Source organism: Camelus ferus, chromosome 5, assembly GCF_009834535.1.
Source record: "Camelus ferus isolate YT-003-E chromosome 5, BCGSAC_Cfer_1.0, whole genome shotgun sequence".
Lineage (NCBI taxonomy): Eukaryota > Metazoa > Chordata > Mammalia > Artiodactyla > Camelidae > Camelus > Camelus ferus.
In genome coordinates this window covers 5,952,593-5,975,087 of record NC_045700.1, presented here as the reverse complement: position 1 = coordinate 5,975,087, position 22,495 = coordinate 5,952,593, and the positions used below count along the sequence as shown (strand labels likewise).

The following is a 22,495-nucleotide window of genomic DNA, read 5'->3' as shown; positions in this document are numbered from 1 at the left end:
TCAGGAAACACCGTGCGCAGAGCTGCCCGGGATCAGCATCAGAAAGCACAGGTTGGAGGATGCCTTGGGCTCCAGCTGTGTATCTGCATATCGTGACCTTGAGCAGGTTGCTGGGGTGGGAAACTGGGATGGGGCGGGGGGTGGGAGGCGAACAGTGCTGTAGTGGCAGAGGCCAGGCTGAGGTCAGTTTCGACGGGAAGACCCACCATAAACGCTGCAGTTTATGCACCACCCAGGCACTCACCTCACCGCCTTCCAGCCTCTCTCTAGGTAGGAGACCCTCACAGCAGTAGCAACATCTATGCTTAAATCTGTCTTGTTTTCCTGTTTTCATCAAACAGCAGGCTTGAGAAGGGGTCAGCCTGGGTCCCCGAGTTGGGGGAGCTCTGGGGCGGGCAGGGAGCTCTGGGCTTGGGCACAGGGGTGATCTGTCCCATTACCACGCCTGCCAGTGGGTTTCTCCACCCCAGTTCCCTCACGCTCTGTTAATCTCCAGCTTCCTGAAGACATGGCAGGAAAGGAAAGCAATGCAGAAGCCTGGCTCCTCTCCCTCCTGCCCCAGCTCTGTCTCTCCTGCTGCAACTTTTTCTAAGTGCAAAGGCACACAGCTAATTCCCCACCGGGCAGGAGCTGCTGGGAAGCGTAAAAAGTAGGTCAGCTCATCAGAGTCATTTGTCCCCAGGGGATACATGACCAAGCCAGAGGAAAATGTGTTAATTTGGCCAGGAAAAAAAAAAAAAAGTGTCACTCAATGAATCATGGTTGCAAAAGGAATTTGAATTAAATCACTCATATTCAATCATCCATTCATTCATTCACTCACTTAACACGCACTTAGAAAAAAAATTAGACCCTGTGCAGGACACTAGAGATACCAAACCAGAAGGGAGGTCCATATACAGGAGAAAGTTCACAAGGTTTTGGCAGCAAACTGACCTAGGTTTGAGTTTAAATTCTGCCATTTTCTTGCTGACTAGCCTGGAGTAAGCTGCTTAACATCTCTGAGCCTGAGTTTCTTCATCTATAAAATGTGGATAATAAATAGCCACCGTCCAGGCTGTCGTACAGCGTAAAGGTGTCAAATGCCTACGTAGTGTTATTGTTCTAAAGAAGTAAGAGATTGCCCTCAAGGAAGCCAAAACCAAATGAGGTGAACTTACAGATGATCGTACTAAGTGAAGTAAGTCAGACAGAGAAAGACAAATATCATATGACATCATCTATATGTGGAATCTAAAAGAACGCCACAAATGAACTTATTTACAAAACAGAAAGAGACTCACAGACATAGAGAACAAACTCATGGTTACCGAAGGGGAAAGGGGAGGAGGGAAAAATTGGGTGTTTGGGATTAGCAGACACAAAGTACTACATAAAAAATAGATAAAGAACAAGGTTTTACCGTAGAGCACAAGGAAACATTCAATACCTTGTAATAACATATAATAGAAAAGAACCTGAAAAAGAATATATATTTATGTATAACTGAATCAATTTTCTTTACACCAACTATATTTAAATTAAAAAAGGAAAAAAAATAAGTCAGAACTGACATTTGCTATTATAAACTATTATTTCACAGAACTCCCTTCTAGAATGAAAGAGGGATGGATGTAAAGGTTGGGAAACGTTCGTAAAACAGAAACTCGGTAGTTTTACTGTTGGGCATGCATGGGCTATCCTTTCTCCAACATCCGTCAGCACCCATCACCATCAATATCCTATTATTTATCTCTTGGCTTTGCGAACCTGAGCAAAGAAAACGTAGCAGGTCGTAGGGGACCCCCCACCCAGCTCACATAAGGCAGTTGGATCAGAGTGCACGGGGAGCTGAGCATTAATCAGCGAAGAGAAACTGCAAATTCAGAGGCAAGTGCACCCAGCGATGTGTAAACCAGATGACAGCTCATCTCCTCAACGGGGCCCTGAATTCGGCTCACAAACACATTATAAAAATAATGTCACTAATGCAGCAGTGAAGTGAGATCACCTTTGGCTGCCCGTTATATGCCAGATATTATGCCAACGTACTTGCTGGTTTATTAAAAATTACCATTTAAAATCCATTGCACTATGTAACACAACAGCCCCGTGAGCCATGGTCATCCTCAGTTCACAGCTAATGGCGCAGAAAGATCAGAGACATGGAGCAACCTGCTCAAATCACACAGCTGGTGAAGCCAGTGTTGGATGATGGAGCTTTCTGAGTCCAAACCAGGGACTTCCTACTGACACAGCCACTTCTGCATTGTGGACGCTTCGAGGCATGGCCATTCTGTTTCACTGACTGAGTGGGGAGGGGAAATGTTTAGTGCTTGATACCCCACAAAGGTACTTTCTGTCTTGAGAGAAAGAGGTGACCCCTCTTATACAATATCTCAATCAATCAAAAAAAAAAAAGTAATGGTATAATGATTCTGTACTTAGCTGCTACTAGTTTAAGTATCTGGAATGGAAATGATGCTTAGAAAATACCTCAGGAAGAGCTGTCATCATCTGATACATGTAAGAAGGACCAGATGTTCCACTATTCCTGGTTGTTGCCTAAAATCCCTTTCTTCCATGATTTTGTTCATCCCACCAAAAAGGATGAACTCCAAATCCTACTTGAAAGTGTTTATAATTTTATGCAGGTGTATGTTTCTGCCCAAGATAAGTGGGTTGGCTACCTTCCAAGTTCAACATGTGAGCCGACATTGTGCAGGCAAAGGAGTTTCCTCTCACTAGGTCTAAACAAAATTCATACAGACAGCTGTGTGGCCGGTGCTGCCCCGCCTCATTTTACAGATGAGGAGGTCAAGGCTCATGGGGTTGAACGTCTTCCAGAAGACCTCACGTTTCATTAAATAACTAATTTGACTTTTAACCCAGCATAGACTCTTTCCTCTACCATGCAATCTTCCTTCATACATACCTGTTCTTTATCGGGAATTCCTGATAAAGTCCCAGGGCCATGATGTTTCATAAATATCACTGACCTTGACCTAACTCGTAATTATAAATCTAGCCTAGTCACAAGGGCAATCATCCATCTGGCCACACTTCCAAGGCACTTCTGGTGAGGCCATGGTTGGAGTAGAGCCCACCTGACCTCTCAGGGCCTTTGGAAACCTATGGCAACCTGACTTTTTCCAAAACCCCAGGAATGCTGCATACAGTAGCCCGGTGTTCTGGGCCGCCTGGAAGCCCAGAGCACCTGTGACGACCAGGCCCTCTCTTCTTTGCATTTCCCGGGACAGACTTCAGACGCTCTTGCCCCAAGAGGAGCAGGACGTCCTTTGCAGTTCCTTCCTTTCTTCTTCTGGCTCAGAATGGGGCAGGGTCTGGCTGAGGCCACCTCGATCACCTGGGGTGCTGACAGTCACCCCTGCTTGGTGTCTCTGGGATATGGACTGATGCAGACTCAACAGTTCTCCTTTGTGTGGCGCAGTGGAAGCAAGGGGGTCCTCCTCGGCCTGCTGGGCTGAGGCGTGGATCCCGGGAAGCTCCCTGCTCTATTGGCTTATTTCCCAGAGCTGCCCAAGGAGATCGTGTGCCCCCAGAGCACCGGTGACGACTCATGCCCCGCTGCTGCTGCCAGCTCCTCTCTCTCTCTCTCTCTCTCTCTCTCTGTCTGTCTCTCTCTGTCTCCCTTTCTCTCTCTGTCTCTCTCTCTCTATGCAGGGCCATCCTAGGAAGTCCTGTTTTGTTGACAGTCCACATCCCAGGCCTCCCATCCCTGGTATCAGAGACCAGCACGACCAGCAGTTCTCCAGCTTTCTGCCCTAAAGAAACAAGGTTTCTTCCAGAGTGAGGGGAAAGCGTCAGAAAGGTAAGAATGACCTCGCAGGCTGAGGCAGCAAGTGCAGGAATGAAGGGCAGCTGGCCAGTCCCCACCCTGAGACATCAGGGAAGTAGCCCCTGCACTGAGAATAGGCTCCTGGTGGACCCCACACCTCAAGTACCTAGTTCACCCTCTGAGACTAGGCGGGAAGAAGGCAGGGCACAGCCATTATAAGAAGACCAGAATGCTGGAAAATTCAATTCCCAGTAGACTTTGGGGTCCAAGATGGTGGGAGACTTGAGTTTCAGTGACTTTGAGCTTCAGTATACGCTCCCTGTAATAGATGAGCATGGTAAATGGCGCTCCCACAGGCATCATGACCATAAAAGGTCAAAAAGTGGGCGGGTGGCCCAGTTCCTGGGAATCCCAGCCCCCTCCCCAAAGTGGTTGGAATAACCCTCCCACTTGTTAGCACATGAAGTTACCCAACCCATAAAATCTAACCACCCCACACTTCGTGGCTGCTCTCCCTTCTGAGTGAGACGGCCCCCAGACAAGGAGTCATTAGACCCATATCAAGAAGGCTACAAATGTAGGCGAGGACAAGGCAGACTGCTCAAGGAAGCAGCACTGTATACATTCAAATCCATTCCTCGGGAAACTGCCCGTCTCCAGGCAAGACGGAGAGATTGAAGATGAAAGGAAAGAAGAGATTTTAAAAACTGTTGCCCATCAGCAGGCTTGGGGTCATTTCTGTCAGAACTTCACTTCTTTGTATAGTTCACTTCCGTGGTTATCAGCCTGATCTGGGTTCCCTGAAGGCAGGGACAAAGTCTTAATCACCTCTAAGTAGGCACACATTCACTGCCACCCTCAGTGAGGAGATACGATCAGCATTTTGTGAATAAGGGAACTGAAGAGAAGCCACGATGAAGATGTAGTTCAAGGTCATGTACCCAATAAGTGGCTCAGATACGTTTTTTTCTCTGAAGTATTTTCTGAAATACACTCCTCAGTACACACTCTGTTCTGTGAAAATGGACCTATAGTTATTGAACCCCTTCTGTCTGGGTTTTAAGTGGGTGCATTAGCTTCGAAAGGGCTCAAAGAAGTCCTGCAGTAAAGACCTCATTTGCCTTTTTTTAACCCAGATCTGCTCAACCCCCTGTAACTGCAGGGGTTTTATCACATCAAATGCACCCAGAAAGATTCTAAACCAGCATCCTCCTGCCTCCCCCTTCTCCCCAGCAAAAGGCAGTTTCCCTGGTCCATAAGCTTGAGAAAAACTACCCAAGATTTGACTGATGGGTGAGGAAAAGCCAAGGAGGAGCAGTGAACTCTGGCCAGAGTCACTAGCCACATGTGGGTGTTGCACGGTAAGTTTAACTTAACTAAAGTTAAATAAAATCAAAATTCCTCATGCATACTGTTGCTGGAGAACAGGTTCTTGCCTCACACAGGAAAAGAATTCAAGAGAGAGCCACAGTAAGGTGAAAGCAAGTTTATTCAGGGAGATGCACACTCCATAGGCAGAATGCAAGTCATCTCAAAAGGCGAGAGGGAGAGAGACAGAGAGGTGTGGGGATATTTGGTTTAAAGTAAAAGAAGATACGCACTCCATAGAGTGCGGGCCATCTCAGAAGACAAGAGAGAGAGCGATCAGGAGATGTGGGTTATTGGTTTTTATAGACTCAATGATTTCACATGGTCACAAGTGAGAGAATTATTCCAACTGCTTTGGGGGAGGGGCAGGGATTTCCAGGAATTGGGCCCCGCCCACTTTTTGACCAGTCTGTGGTCAGCCTGGGAACTGTCATGGCGCCTGTGGGTGCGCCATGAGGCTCAAGGTCTACTGGAAGTCAGATCTCCCGCCACCTTGGTTCTGACCAGTTTACACCGTATCCTCAATTGCTGTGTCCTTCCTTCAGTGGTTGTGCCCTGCCGCCTTCCCTCTTGTCTCAACACCAGCCATGTCTCAAGTCTACAGAAGTTCAGGTGTGGCTTAGCAGCTACCGTATTTGACAGCTGAGGCACAGATCATTTGCATTATGACACAAAGATCCATTGGACAGGCTGGGGCTGAAACTTGGAGGCTTCCATGTGAAAAGGAGACCACCTGTAGGATTAGCCCCGCTGACCCCCACCGTCAAGATTCCAGGCTCCGCCCTCTGTGCTCTCTGGCCATCCTCAACCATGAGAAAGGGCTTAAATGCTGGCTTATTTTCCTTCTCTGAAAATGAAACTATTGCCCACACTTTCTTACTTCTTAAGGGTGATGGGAATAAAATGTGATAATATATACAGAAACAATTTAGATTCATAGAATATCTTTCTGGCTAAAACTCAGATGTATCATTATGTCCCTCTGAGCACTATGCTCTCTCCATATTTAGAAACATAAATATTCAGATATCTGTACAATCCTTTTTGAATGAAGACCAACATTTATATGTAATGACTTAAAAAAAATCCTACTGCTTTTTACTGGCTCCATTATCAAAATGATGCTTTTATAACTATCTTGCCTACCACAGCCAGGCACATTTTCCTAAATATCCGTTTTCCCACACCCTCCCCTGCTCAAAAGCCACCAATGTCTCCCTACTGCGTTCAGCACTGACTCCTCCTCACTCAGGCTTTCCCACCATCAGTGTGGTCTCTGCTCCAGTCCCCACCCTCACTCAGCCTCTCTGGCCTTCTTCCATGAAGAGAACAGCAAATATCAGATTCATGGACTGTCTGCCCTGAGAGGGACAAGAATGATCAGGAAAAATGAGAAAATAGGAGGGGGAAACTGAGGCCATGTTCCCACTCCTGTACCCTTGTTCACAGCCCTCACCCTTGAGACATTGTCCACACTCAGGCTTCATAGACAGCAGGTCTGGAAACAGAAAAGTCTGAAGGCAAAAAGGCCATATTTTCTCTAACTTTCTTCCTACGCTGTCTTATCCAATACACAACTTTGCCTAGGGCACCAGCTTTTTGGGTCCAAGGGGTAAATGTGTCTTCCTTAGACTAAGCTGCCCCCCGTGCACCTGCAGATCCACACCCAGAACCTCTCTTGTCTCATGTCCCTTTCTCACATTTTATCCTTCAGTGAATTTTTTGCACTTCTGGGTAAAGTCTCAGACTCTCCGCCTGGCATTCAAGGCCTTTCATGATCCCTCTCTTCAAGCTCCTCTCCACCACTTCTTGTACCTAAAATTGCAGCAAGACTAGGGGCTGACTGTCCCCTGGGTGGGTCACAGTGTTATCACTCCGATTCTTTCTCCCAGCACACTGAGCATCCTCCTCCTTTGATTCTCTACTTCCAGCTTCAAGGAATGCACTGTCTTTTATGCCCAGAATGCAAACCAAAGTCACCCCCATGGCCTTTCAAGCCCTCCATGGCTGGGTCCCACGGGCTTCAGCAGTCTCACGCCATGCCACCCACCACTGCCACATGGAGGACACAGCCACACGGACCTTTCTGTCCTTGACTGAGCTAAACTGTTATGACCTCGGAGCTTCAACAATTCCTGCCAAGTCCCTGTCGTTTGCTGCACTCTGCTCTACTCCACCTACAGCAGGAACCTCTGATCGACATCAGTCACTAACTGTTCTATTTGTGCAGGCTGTGTGCTAACCCCACCTCAAAGTTAGAAGTAAGCACCTTTGCTTTGTCTTAGACCAGTGATGACCATATAGTAAGTGTGCAATGAAGACATGTTTAATAATTAAATGGGACTGCTTTGGATGTAGCAAACAGCTCATATTGTACTTCATGCATCTACATATTACACACTAATCAGGATCCTATACTTATCCCAATTGTGACAGTTATTACACTTCTTATTTACCTGTAGGCACCATAGACCATGAGCCTACTAAAGCCAAGACAGTGTCCTGGTTACGACTGCATTTGCATTGGCTGCACAGTGCCTGGCATGCAGGAAAGACACAGAAATCACAGAGTATATGCATGAAAAAAAAAAGCAGCAAGCAAAAATATCAAGCATTGAAAAAAATGACATACTCCTATCAAGGGTGAGGAAGGAAAAAGAGAAAAATAGATATAGTCTAATACATCAAAGGTATAAAACTTGATATACTCATGTATTATGAATATTTTTCAATGATTAGAATATTCATGGCAAAATGAATCAGATAAAAGATACACAACGTAGGAGTCCCTTTAGGTGAAATTCAAACATAGGCAAAATTAATGTGTGGTATTTAAAAATCAAAGTAGCCATTAATTTGGAAAGTGCTGCCACCAAGGAGGGGACTGAAGGAGGCTGCTTCTTGATCTGGGTCCTGGTTATGAAGGTGTATTTGCCCTGTGAAAATTCATCAGTCTCTGAACTCATTAGTACTTCTGTTAATGCAAAAGAAGTGAACAGAAAATGAAGTTTTCGAATTAACCAAAATTGAAAGACTATGTTCCCAGCATAAAAGTGTTCTATAGGCAGAAGAAAAAATATCCTGAGAGGAAGTTCAGTTTATTGACTATCTTTGCTGCATGACCAAGTTAGTACCTCTGTGGCTTACAATCCATTTACTGCTCACCAGCAGTGATGGGATAGGAACGAACAGCCCTTCCCAGGAACGTGCTTGTTCTTATGCAAGAAGTGAAGAGCAAAATGGGGAGCTGATCCATGAAATCACACATAAAGCCTCTGCCCAGACATGGTATAATCACATCTACTCATATTCCCCTGCCCAAGGCCAGAGTCAACAGAGTGATTGTAAAGACTCATACACATCATGCAATTTGCCACCCTCGGATGCAGGAGAGAATGAAGAGCAGTACAGAGGATACAGCGAAATGATCATTGGCTGATTAACACAGACAAGCAAGCACAACTCCAAAAATCTCATGATGTATAACTACATTCTGGAAAATGTAAATACTCAGGAACTGTATATAGGAATCAGGCAGGATGCTGAGTATTCTGAAGTCTTTGCACTGCCCAAAAAGTGAAAAAGACTAATTTTATTCAACTTTAATAAGTCAGGAATTCATGTTATAGTCTTTATGGCAATTGCTAAAATAATAATGAAGAATATGTAACAAGAACATAAGAGGGAAGTGTGACAGTGAAAAATGAATTTTAAATAAGGCAAAAGAGAGGGAAAAAAAGGAACAGAGAGGCAGGACAAATAGAGGAGCAAACAAAGAAAATACATCAACAATTACTTTAAATGTCGGTGGACTAAACACTCCAAGTAAAAGAAAAAGATTGTAAGTGTGGATTTAAAAGAACAATGACATGTTGTTTGTAAGAGTCTGAAGTTAAAGAGTAAGGATACAAATAATTGAAATAAGAAGGATAGAAAATACCAAGCAACTACAGATCAAGAAAAAGGTGATGTGACTTTATAAATATCAAGCAAAGTAGCCTTTACTAGAGGCAAAAAGAATAAAGATATTTTAATTCACCAGGAAGATATAACAAATGCATCTCTGTATGCACCTAATGACATAGCCTCAAAATACATGAAGCTAAATTGAGGAACCTAAAAGTAGAAATAGAAAAATCTGTAAGTATATTGAAAGTTTTTTATACTGTCCTCTTAGTAATGGAAAAAACAGAAATATCAAAAAGTATACAGAAAATTTCAACTAGATAATTAAACTTGATTTGATTCATGAACACAGAATACTGAGCATAGAGATCTGCAAGTGTTTTACAAGTGATTTATCAAAATTAACCATATATTGAGCCATAAAGCAAATCTCAATCTTATGCAAACCCTCTCAGAGAATTTAAAAAGAAAGAAAAACTACTTCTCAACTAGTTTTATGAAAGAACAAGACTCTGGGTGCCAACATCTGACAAGGACATTATGAAAAAGGGAAATAACAAGCAGACATCTCTCACGCACACAGATGCAGAAGTCCGGAATGATAATATATTTGTGGGTCAAATTCAATGAACTATAAAAAGGAGCTTATAACAAAGTTAATTTCATTTCAGGAGTGCAAAATAAAACCCCTCAAATTTGGTTCAACAATCAAAAATCAGTGTAATTAACTACATTAACAAATTAAAGAAAAGTAATTATACGATGTCAATAGATTTGATAAAATTCATCATTTATGATTAAAAAATCTTTACAAAGGAATAGATGTGAACATAATTGATAGTGTCAACGGAAACCCTACACAGATATAATACTCATTTGTGAAATGTCAAAAGTTCCCCTCAGATATCAAGAATAAGTTAAGGATGCTTGCAGTTCAATATTAGAGTAGGCATTCTAGTTAGTAAACTTAAGGCAAGAAAAGAAGTCAAATTATAAGAATTTGAAAGGAGAAGACAAACTGTCATTATTTGCAGATGACATGAAAAATAATCTACAAATAATTAAATTTATAAGAAAACTTTGCAAAATAATTAGTTGGAATTTGTAAGTATACAAATCAAGTATATTTCTCTGTACCAGAAAAATTATGGTACGCAGTGAAATGCTTAGAATGGTACCATAAAAATAGTATTAAAAGATATCAAATACAAGGATATAAATACAACAAAATGTGTGCAAGATCTATACATTGAAAATTAGAAAACATTCAGAGAAATTTAAAAAGGCTTTGTCAGTCAGTGTTTGTCAAAAGAAATAGAACTGAATGCATATTCGATGTATTAAAAGAAACTGGTTTTTGCAATCATGACTAAACAAAAATCCGTAGGAAAGACAGTCGGGAAAGGACGTTCATGAGCAAAGCTGAAGCTGTCATCCACAGGTGGAATTTCCTCTCCCTCCTGGGGAAATTTCAACCCTGCTCTTGAAGCCTCCCAACAGAGTCAATAAAATATTCAGCTTGAGTAAATTCAGACTGAGTAAATTCTGTTGATAGGGGTCCAAGTTCATTGACTCTATATTCTGTCATTTCCACTCTGCTGTTAAGCTCAGACAAGAAGTTTTGTTTTAAATGTCTGTTATTTTATTTCTTTTATGATTTTTCCCGGCTTTATTAACATACAACTGACAAAACTGTAGATATTTAAAGTGTACAATGTGATCATTTCTGTTTGATTACTTTTTCATATATTCTGTTTCTTCACTGAGATTTTCATTTGTTTCCAGAGAATGCATTTTGCAGTATTTTTATTATCGCTACTTTAAAATCTTGGTCAGATCATTCCAACATCTGATTTGTTACTGTTGGCCTCAGTGATTGCCTTTTCTCATTTGAGTTGTAATTTTCCTAAATGTTGCTATGGTGGGTGATTTTCCATCGTATCCTGGACATCTTGACTATGACATAGAAGACTCTGGATTCTGTTTAAATCACATAGTTCAGCACTGTTAGGGCCATCGTGCTGGAGAGGAATACAGCAGGCAGGTCGTGGGCTACTTTGTGGGCTGTGGTTCCAATGACAAGTTAATGATCAGAACCTTTGGGATGTTAATTTGGTATGCCTGATTTAAATGGGACCATTGGAACAACCACTGGGCAGCCTGAGAGGGCAAAATGTATTTCTGAGAGACAGGGGACTTGAAGTCTCTTGGAGGGGGAGTGGAATCTGAGGCCACAGGGACAGAGACTTCCCTGGCTGGGTGTTTGTAGTGGTTGGTTCCCACTTGCTTGCAGGGACTGGAGAGCATCTTCTGGGCTGGTTGCATCACATAGCAGAATCCCTCTTCCCAGGGCCCCTAAGGTACCCTGGTGTCTCTGGGCAGTCACTTAATGCCACTTCTAATATTCTACCAATATCTAGTGAGGGTAACCAGTAATTAAGGAAAAAAACCTTGCAGGTTAAACACCAGATATCCCCACATAAGCCAATCTATTAATTATATCTGATCAAATGTATCTGTTCCTGTTGCTGGTGTCTTTTGCAGACATCTTTCTGGGAGTGGAAGCTTGAAGCCGGGAAGACAAGGTCTGCCTTTCAGCATTGCTTAAGGGTGTCCTGCTGTTCCACTAAAACTACAAGACTTGGTGGCAAACTGCTAAATCTGAGACCACTCCGCTCCTCTCTGATGGACATTTTTCCTTGGTGTCATGATAGAGCCTCCCCTTCAATTGAGACCCTTCACACAACATTATTCTTTAAGGAACTAAAGAAAACCCAGCCCTCATACCTTGTAATGTAATTAATATCAGCAGGTATTGACCACTCGCTATGTAGACAGCACAGCCCTGCACTAATGAGATCTCCCTTAAAACCGCCTGGGCTCACGGGTCCTGTTCTAAGGGGTCTGCTTGGTGATCAGAGAAGAGGACACGACATCGGACCAGGTGGCCACCTCGCCTTCCTGGCAGGTGCTGGACTTCAGCTGGCTGCCCGCTCCAGATTCTTTCCCTGGACCCAATTGTTTGTCTTGCTGCTGTATTAGAGAGACAAACGTACTTACATGAAAGAATTAAATACAATTATAAAAGAGTCTATCAGTCAAGAGTTCAGAATGGAGTTGTAGTTTGATTTTTTTTTTAACGAAGGTTAAAACCAGGTTGAACCCAGGACCTCGTGCATGCTAAGCGTGCACTCTGCCTCTGAGCTCTACCCTCCCCACTTAGTTTGATTTTTGAAACATCTGTATAACACACACACGGAGGTAGGCACGCACACTCTATTTAGGCACTGTGTGTGATACAAACACACTCATTTGGTTAAGTTCTATTATAAAGTCTGTTCAGTTGTGATAAAACTCCGTTTGCCAAATTGGTTCTCACAGAGAAGGATTGGAGCAAAGGTCCTGGATTCAGAGTTGGATCCACTTTGATCCAGCTTGCCTCTTAATAATCACGTGCTCTTCGGGTGAGTCACTCAAGATCACTGTGCCTCAGTTTCCTCCCTTACAAAGAGGAACACCGATACATGGTTTGTCAACTTTACAAAGTGTTGGTGAGGATGAAATGTGCTAATGTAGGTGCGATCACTTAATGAATTACTAAATAATCCACTGCGGTCATTTAACCATAGTTCTCCTTACACCCCGTCCAGCCTCTCGAAGGTGCTCGGGTAGTTTTCTAGGAGGGCAGGGGTGACAATCTGAGTTCTGAATGCCACTTTGCTATCTCATCTATCATTAATGAACACACTACTTTGCCACTATAAAAGTAGAGTGGGGACCATCTGAGATGCTTCCGTGTTTATCCAGCAACGCTAGGAGCTATTTAGCATAGATGGTCTCTGCTCAACCCCACGATAGATGTTATGAATCTAGCCCAAATGGAGATGTGCCGGTGGCCACTCGGCGCAAAAAAAATAAAATTGTTCATTCACTCTCCGTGACTCCTTTTGGCCGCTGGGGCGGTGAGGAGCGTTGTGTCCCCCGCAGACGGTCCGGCGCTGCTTGGCAAGCACAGGGCCGGGGCGAGCCCGGCGAGCGCGAGCGTCCCCCGCGGCAGGGCGGGCTGCGTCTGCGGCCACCTGGCGAAGCAGCGGGCGCGGCGCTGCCGCGTGCGTGCTGCAGGGGGACCAGCGGCTGCTGCGGGCAGCTCGGACAATGCATCGTGATTTTCTGCGGCACCTGCTTTTCTGTCCTTTGGAGTCCTGCTCTCAGTCATCCCGCGCTGTCATTTATAGAGTCCTTTACAGTTCATTAGCTAGCTCTAAGAGCAAATCCTACACAATGCTGCCTTACAACCCGTCTCCTACTAACTTGGGGACGCGATGGAGGGCAGAGATAAACAGACTGTAGGACGGCCCGGCCTCTGGCACACACAGAAAGGTACGGTGTGGGGGTGGGGAGGAGGGATTGCCGGGACATTAGACCCGAGCTCCACAGGCAAGGCTTTGGGTAGAACCAAAGAAGTCCATGAGTAGAGTGTGGTCAGTACGAGAAATGGACCCCCAGGACCCCCGAGGACAATTCTTCCCTTTATCCACGGCCTTTTTCCCTCCCCTTTGGGCACCTCATTCTACCCTCCTAGCAGCCCATTAGTGTACCTGGGTTCCATGTGCCCAGCTCAATATCTGGAGAACTTCAAGGCACTTCCAGTTCATTTAATAGTCATCAAATACTTTGGCAAAGTTGATTGTCAACGTGGAGTAGCTAGTATTATGTCCTGTTCCTCCACCTGATACATCATCTATACCAGAGGCATCTCTTTGCTCACATGATGAGGTGGAATTCCCACTATGGCTGTGCAGATTTGCCCCGCCCCCCAGCCCCCCCATGAAAAGATAAAAATTGCCTCTCCAGTTTCTCCTTCATCTTTCCCTCTCCTACCTCTGCCTCTCAAAGGGCTCTTGCTCTCCAGCATCTGTTGTGTAACTTGGGTCACACAGGCTTGGGGGCTGGAGAAGGTCAGCAGGAGGTGATCAGACAGGAGCTACACTGGGGGAGCCTAGGTCAATGTTCCCAGCCCAGAGCTAGGAGATGGAAGAGAGGGCGGGAAGCAGGGCGCCCTGGCTGTGGACAAGGAGATGGTTTTAAGCTTTATATGGGGGTGGGTTTGGTGGGTAAAAGGCACTGGAGAGGGTAACGTATAAAAAGTAGAGAATTTTTAAAAAGGAACGTGGAAAACATTGCTGCTATTGAACTATTCCTCCTCATAACATCCTTGAAGAGGAGATGATGGGGAACATTTGTGTTGCTTTGGTTTATAAACTGAGCCCTTTGAACTTGACACACCTCAAGACAGAACATCTAGGTCTCAGACCTGCATTTTCTGTGCAAAAGGCAGTATAGACTTGAGAAGAAGCAACTTTCCAAGTTGAGTCCAGTCCAGAGTTGAAAAGCCTCTAGAATGGGCAGCACCAGATCCTTCCAGGGTGCGGAGGAATTGGGAGAGAGATGATAGAGCTGAGAGGAGACTGAGTGTCCTGCAGGGTGAGTCCCATGGAAAGAACTCCACCCTAGGAGGCTGCCTGATGGGCAACATGACCTTGGCAATGAGAAGTCGGAGTAAGGAGGATGCCTCCTGCAGGAGCTTTAGCAAGGAAGAGAAGACCAAACCTGGAGGAGGGTATAGCTCAGTGGTAGAGTGCATACCCAGCATACACGAGGTCCTGGGTTCAATCCTCAGTACCTCCATTAAGAAAATAAGTGAATAAGTAAACCTAATAACCTCCCAAACACACAAAAAAAATTTTAATTAAAAAAAAAATTTTTTTTCAGACCAAGCCTGAGCCAGGTGGGAGGGTCCTAGTGTCTCCCAAATCACCAACAAATGCTCCCACACTGAGAGATGCAGTGGTCAGTTAAAGGTCTGTTAAATCCAGATCTTGCCACGCACTGAGCATAGGCAGGTAAGTCAGAGCCTTACCTCCGAGCATCTGGTCTCCCTCCCACCATGCGATGACGGGGGAGGTGCCTGAGAGCAGCCCATGCCCCCTCCTCAGCCCATCCACACGCTAAGCTTCAGAGCCACAAGTCCAGCCTGCCTTGGGTGGAGGGAAGGGAGAAGGCTTTTGTGAAGCTGATGCTTTAAAGGAACATGACTGAATCATAAAGAACTGAGATGAGGCTCTTTATCAATCAAAAGGGAGCGACCAGCGAGTTCTGGAAGCCTTGGTACACTGTGGAGGTGGCTACTTCCCAATGGGAAGGGAGTTTCAGTAGGCAGTCACTGGAAACAGTAAAACTGTTCTCTAGGGAGGGGCTGGAGCTGGCACTCCTAATTACACCAGCTTCCTTTGTTCACGTTTCTTCCCCACGGGACTGGAATATCCCTGAAGGCAAACATAGTCTGCACCATATCTCAGCTGCTTGCAGAAGTCTTTCCCAAAATGTCATTCTACAGGCATTAGAGTTGTCTGCTTATATGACCACGCTCCTACCCCCACCCCCGCTGTGAAGTCCTCAAGGGCAGATGCTGTCTCTCTGCTCTGCATTCCCAGATTCAACAATGGGACCAACAGAGGAGTCACTCAATAAATGCTAGTTGAACTATAGGATTTATAAAAGACAGAAACGAACTGTAATGGGCTGAAAAGTTCCCCAAAATGTCTATACACTGATCCCTGGAACCTGAGAATATATTATCTTACATGGCAAAAGGACCTTTACAGATGTAATTGCATTAAGGAACTTGAAATGGAAAGAGTATTCTGGGTTATCAAGGTGGACCCAAAGGAATCACATGGATCTTCCTAAGAGGAAGACAAATGGGTCAAAATTCAGAAAAGGGAACTGTGATAACACAACAAGAGGCTGAGGGGATGAGCTTTGAAGGTGGAGGAAAAGACAAGGAAACTATAGTAGGGAAGAACAAATCTGACTCCGTATTGGGTCTGTTCTTTTGGCTCTAACCCTGTGCTATGTCTCCTGGGCTCAGTCATGCTGGTTCTGCACCTTTTGTAAAAGGATGTTGCCTAGAGCCTGAAATAGACAGGAGAGCCCATTCTCAAGGCTCTGACCTTTAAGGGTGTAACACTTCTCCATTCATAGAGAGATAAATAGTTGCAGAATAGAAAACAACATTTGTCTTGTTGGAGGTTTACAGGGACATCATGATCTGACCCACGTGGACAGCTGCAAGAACAAAGGATTCTGACAGGAAGAAATTTGCAACAACCAACCACAGCCCTTCTCTTTTTTTTAGTATAAAAGGAGCCTGAGTTCTGACTTGGGGAAGATGGTTCTCCAGAACATTAGTCTGCCCTCTTCTTGGTCTGCCAGCCTTCCAGAAAAAGTCATTATTCCTTGCCCCAGCACCTCATCTCCCCATTTATTGGTTTGTCGTGTAGCGAACAGAACAAGTTTGAACTCAGTAACACAGTCATCTTCTGGAGCCTCCAGAAGGAATGTGTCCATACCTTGGTTTTAGATTTCTGGCCCCCAGAACTGTGTGATAATAAATTTGGGTTGTTTCTGACCATTGAGTTTGGGTTGATTTGTTATAACAGCAATGGGAAGTTAATACACCAGTGGACCACGATAGACATTGCTAGTCAAAACCCACAATAGGAAGTACCTGGAATGCCTGGAAACTGGTACCTGTGCAGGCCCCTAAGTGATGAACAAGCAGTAAGGACTGGGACCTGCCCAGCCCCACAGCCTCTCATCACATTGACATTCTGCCAGAACTCTAGTATGTGGATGCGTTGTTGGATGCCTGCTCTCTCACTTAAATTTCTATGACATCCTTCCTATAACTATTTCATGGCATTGCTTCTCTTATTTCTCTGAGGATATAATGGAGATGCTTTTTTTTTTTTTCCTTCTCCCCATCCCTGTTTCCTCTAAGTGTGTTTCCTGTTTACTTTGATCCTTGTCACATTACAGGTTCTGTCAAATGTCTGAAGATCCTTGGTTTTCTGCTTATATTTTTGAGTAAAGAACTGAAATGCTTTCAGGAAGCTCTGAGCCCTGCTGGTCAGGGCTCTCAGCCCTGACACTGTTTGTTTTGGAAAGGAGAGGACAAGGGAGCTAGGTGAGGCAGTCCATATAAGTCAGCCTTCCAGGATATATAGCATAGAGCATGTGACAGGGAAGGGAGGAGGCTCTGGGGGGCAGGAAACAGACAGTAGCCAGCATAAGTATTATGATTCCCATTTTCAGATAGGAAAACTGAGGCTCCGAAAGATTAACCTAACCTGCTTACAGCTAGTAAGTAGCCAAGAAGATGCTGAATTTGAGAGGTTTCTACTTTGTCTAAGGTTGAGTATGGGGTTTTTTGAGATTAAATTAGTGGTCTTTGAGTAATGCAGATTGTCCTCCATGATGTGGCGGGCCTCATCCAATAAGTTGAAGGACTGAATAGCAAAAGACTGGCTTCCCCTGAATAAGAAGTGATTCTTCAACAGGCAGACTTCAGACGGAACTCAGCATCAGTTCTCCTCTGCGTCTCCAACCTTCTGATCCACGCTGCAGATTTGGGACTTGCCAGCCCTCCTGATTGCCTCATCCAAGTCCTTAAAATAGACTTCTCTCCCCCACACCACTCCCCTCAGTTCCAGAGGTTAGAAGTCTGAGATCAGAATGTCAGTGGGGTTGGCTCTTCCTAAGGCCTCTCTCCTTGGCGTGTAGATGGCTGTCTTCTCCCTGTGTCTTTGCCTGTTCCTTTTTTTACCCCATCACCATGTATTTTATTTATTTCAGCTGGATATTTACAGAAATTTGCTGATACAAAAATACAATGACCAGGCGGACTGAAAGTCAAGGCAACGCCACTCTCACTGCAAAACCCTCCAGTTCCCTGAGCCATGTATTCTTTTCCAAATGCTTTTGCAAAGGCTTTAAATAGTTTAAAATACTTATATTTCTACATGAGAATGACTCCACAGCATCCATACACCCCAGGACTGGATGAGAGCTCACTGTCTGTATTTCATGGAGAAGTCCCTCGGAGATAACCACCGGGCCACGACCTTTCCAGGAACCTTGGTACATCGTCTCGACTTGCGTCAATCGTCTGCTTGTTCCTCGTGGCCCAGATGATCATGTTACTGTTACCAGTACCCAGGTCAATCGGGATGTGCTTGTTCCTGAAGAAAAACACGACAGTACGTGGAGCATATAACACATACATCTTGTTGAAGTCAGGTACTTCTGTAACATCCACAAGATAAATAATTGCAAAATTTTTAACCTTTTCAGCTGTGCTAGACAGAACCTTATCCATCTTCAGACAAGTAGGGTTCCAGTCATGTCCAAACCGAATGAGGACCCCTTGGTCTTGTTATGAAAGGATGGCCTGATCCACCTGCCAGCCATTGTGCGGGTGTGGGAGCAAATATGACATCTCATCTCGAGGCCCACCCCAGCGGTCGCCCTTTACCTTCATCACCTCTTCAAATACAGTCATATTCTGAGGTTCTGGGGGTTAAGGCTTCAACATACGGATTTGGAGAAGCATAATTTGGTTCATAACAGCCACTTTTTTCAATAATCCAAAGCTCATCGAGGTTAAGACTTTTTAGCATTTGGACAGTTACTGAGCTTGGAGGACTTGCCACTGAGGAGGACTTGAGCCCAGCCATCCGGTCCCCACAGAGCTGGCCATGCTCTCTTTCACAGCTGCTTCCCTTCCCTCTCTCCGGCTTCCCCAGCTGGCTGCATGGAAGCTCCTGTCACTGCTGGTCCTGCAGAGAAGAGTTGTAACTATTAGCTTCTGAGTTAGCCCAGAACCCAGCACTGCACGGTCCACTTCAACGTCCAGTAAGAGCCTGTTTGGTGTTTCTCCTGATGGTCTCAGGTTGTTAGGTAGTTAGATAAGTGGGGGCACTGGGCAGACAGGTGGAGGAGAGGAAGGATGGTCCAGAAGATGGTGTAATGCCCGCCTCCAGCATAAAGGGGCTTTACTTCCTCTAAATGAGTGCCAGCAAGAGACCGGTTAGAACCTGACAGCCGCAACTGCACTGTAGTGACAAGGACCTAACAGGACACGACTCATGCTCATTGTGATATAATTTGCATGGAAGTTTGGATCTCCCTCTCATATGTTTCTCTGTGTGCATCCTGGGTGAGGACATGCACAGAAGGGGACGAGCATGACTAAGCACTGCAGGGGCAGGAGCCGTCCATCAGTCACGAGACCGCCTCTAAGCGAGGGCATAAGAGAAGGGGGCAAAGACCAGTGCTCTCCGCCCTTGCAGTCAGCCCGCCTCTGGTTCTTGGAGGAGTACTTTCCCTTTGCTAATAAATCCTTTAAAAGGTTTCAGTATACAACACTTCGTCTCCCATCTGAATTCTTATCTTTCAGGTAAGACAAGAGCTGGGGTATTTTCCCTTCCACTTTTGGGTAACAAAGTGAGAGATGGAGCCCCAAGTCCTGGTGGAGAAAAGACTGCTCAGACCCTGTGAGGTACCCATAGTGTTCTCATAATTTTTGCTTCCTCCAGTTTGGCTCTGTCTCTCTCTCAATGTCTCTATTTATCTCTTTTCTCCCTCCTAATTCAGTAGCTATGAATGTCCTGCCAGCACCCTTGCCCACCCAGCAGAACCACAACACTAGCCTTCCCACAGTGTCTTCAACAGGGGCACCAGAAGACAGAGACAGACTTTCAGCCAGGCACATCCATCCACGCTGGCCTCACGCACAGCCAGACCAGCGTACCATGGTCTTTGGGGTGATTGCAGTTGTGTCTGCGCTAGTAGTCCCACAAAAAACAGACCTAATTTAGGGCCTCATGGCCATTTGTAAAAGGACTCCCAAATTTAAGCTAGTCACTTTGTTGCTGAGTGCAAGTTTGGTGCCTGATGCACTGTGAGGCTGAATAAACCGAAACGTTGGAGTTTGGAGCAGAGAAAGGTTTATTGCAGGGCTGAGCAAGGAGGACAGGGTGGCCCAAGAAAACCCCAAACTCCCAGAAGAGTTTCAGCAAAGCATATTTAAAGGCCAGGTAAGGGAAATGTGTCCCAGGGTATGTGATCAGCTCTTGTACGACTCTGGTTGGCTGATGTGGAGGTAACAGGTTGGTCAACCCTATGAACACCTAGGCGCCAGAAGGTCTGGAGGCCACGTGCTCTAGATCATCAAGTAGTTAATTTCTCCCCTTTGGCGGTGGTTTTTAGCATCTGAAAATGCAGGAAATATACATGAGATACTAATATCTGGGTCCTTCAGAGAAGAGCTCCAGCAGAGGACATGGGTGAGGGGTCTGCCCCGGGAAGGCCCCACAGGGTCCTGCTCAGTTACAACATTCCAACCTAATGAGAGTGCATAGCAAGAAGGTTAATCATTTTCAGACCATACTGGTGCCCGCATTATGCTATCATATTATCGTTACCATGTGGATGTGTATGCGGGGGCTGCAGGGCATCGTCCAGATGCTGCCAGATGTGCTCCCAGGTCCAAACAGGTGTCATTTTTTCCTTTGCTGTCTTTTGCTGTAAAAATAAGCATCGGAAAGTAAGAGGAGAAAGGGAGTTATTTTGTAACAACATCTGCAACATCTTTTTCAGTTTGACGGCTTGCTGCCCTTCGCTGGGGGGTGGGATTTCTCTCCCCATCTCCCGCAGATCTTCCCCTGAATATGCCCAGGAGCTTAGGCTAGATGCCTGCCTGGGGCCAAGACCTGACATTTACTTCTCAGAGCCTGAGATAAAGAGAGAAACACATGTGAACAAGCCAGCTGATCCAGGGGGCACGAGCTTTCCAGTTGGTGCTGCTAAGACTTGAGTACATTCAGTGCAACTCTCTGGACAATTATTTCCCGATGATGTATGACAAGTTGCTGTTTGCACAGGCTTATAAAATGTTACAGAGTTTCATTAATTTGCCCTTCATTATCTATGTAATTTTGCTAATGATCTCATCTACATGGAGTGTGCTGCCCTCAAAGATGCCAGCTTCCTGACAAAGCCTTCCAGAGAGCAGCACATTCTGCCCATGTCCATGAGACACTGGCCATCACTCAGCCCCGATACCCCCTCCTGCTGCTTTTTAACTTATGCTTCAAAGTGGAGCAATCTCATGTTGATAAATGAATAATTATCCCACCTATGAAGCTGAACATTTATTGTGAAGGTAAAAATTATCAAATTAGCAAATCTGTTCATTGCATGCAGTTGCCCCAGAGTGGTGAGGCTCTTCATCATGAACTGTCTTTCCTCCAGACTGGCACAGATTCATCTATGCTATCAAGACGTCTGCTCTGCTGATCCAACTCCCAACAGCAGTGACAGTGAGGACCACTAACCCCAGGAGGCAGGAGCAGGATGGTCAGAGCACTGGATGCAGAATTACACCATCCTGGGGAGAACTTCTGGATCTGGCTCTTGCTGTGTGACTGCATGGGTCATTTTGCCTCTCTGCATCTCTGTTCACTCATTTGTGAAATGGAGACAGGATTACCCACTTTGCAGGGATGCCGGAAGATTAAATTATGTAATTACAGAAGGTGCTCAGTGAAGAGCAGAGACCCACAGCAAGGAGTTGGCTCTCCAACACTGGAGCAGAGAAAAATGAATCTAGTCTCTGAAAGCAAAGAACCAAGGCTGGAGCTCGCTGTGGAGGGGTGGAGGGGTACGTCTCTTATAAACCTCTAAAACTGAAGTACAAATAAAAGCCACATTTAAAAATGAAGAAATTCCCCAAATAAAAGCAAACAAAGTCAGCTCTGTTTGTAGCATCTTCACAAACAGAGACACCAGACTGTAACCCTCCCCCAGCAGCCTGAGGCACGGCCTGGGAGCGCTGGGCTCAAGGGAAGCTCCCTGCTGACCAGCCAGGCGATGGCCAACAGCATGCCTGAGGTCGAGACAATCAAATTCAAGGAACAATTCCTGAGCCCCAGTGGGTTTTAGACTGAGTGTTGGGTACAGACAGGACTTAGAAACAAGCTCAGTGTGTTCTCAGTCTATTCGGTGGGACACATACATGCGGGCATCATTACAAACTGTTGTGATAAATGAATAACAGTTGTAAGTGTGGAGTGATATGAACACAGCCAGCTGGCTGAGCTGGGAGGGTCAGCTTCCTGCAAGAGGGAAAGCTAAGGACCCCGCAGAGACAGGAGGATGGAGGCATGAGGGAGGAGCCCACAGGGGACTCGTACATTAAAAGGTATGGTTTGAGGGAGGAGTAGACAAAGACAAGGCTGAATCAGGAGGCTGGACCAGTCACGGGGACTCAGAGTGCCCACCAGAGCAGCGGACTTCACTCTGGAGCAGCCGGCTTGCTTTCTCCTCTCTTCTCTGTGTTTGTTAGGAGCTGTTTCCAACACTCAAAAGGAGACTGCGTAATAGGACAGACAAGTGTTGACATGTTTGTTGTGTTTGCTCCATGCTTTGTTTTACAAATAAAGCACTTCAGATTACTGTAATATCCTTGACACCCGTGTCACATCCCCTCCACTTCCCCGTCCCCGTTTCCTGGGGGAGTCGCCATGAAGTTAGTGTTTT

At 45.3% G+C, this 22,495-nt stretch overlaps 1 long non-coding RNA gene across 1 annotated transcript; it reads right to left on the bottom strand.

Annotated features, from left to right (window-relative positions):
* Positions 1-3,238: 3,238 nt before the first annotated feature.
* Positions 3,239-18,257, bottom strand: LOC116663854. The gene is made up of 4 exons (XR_004320221.1): positions 18,110-18,257; positions 11,724-11,730; positions 6,137-6,144; positions 3,239-3,249 (listed from the first exon to the last, which is right to left on the bottom strand). It is a non-coding gene; the product is annotated as an uncharacterized LOC116663854 (long non-coding RNA).
* Between the last annotated feature and the right edge of the window lie 4,238 nt (positions 18,258-22,495).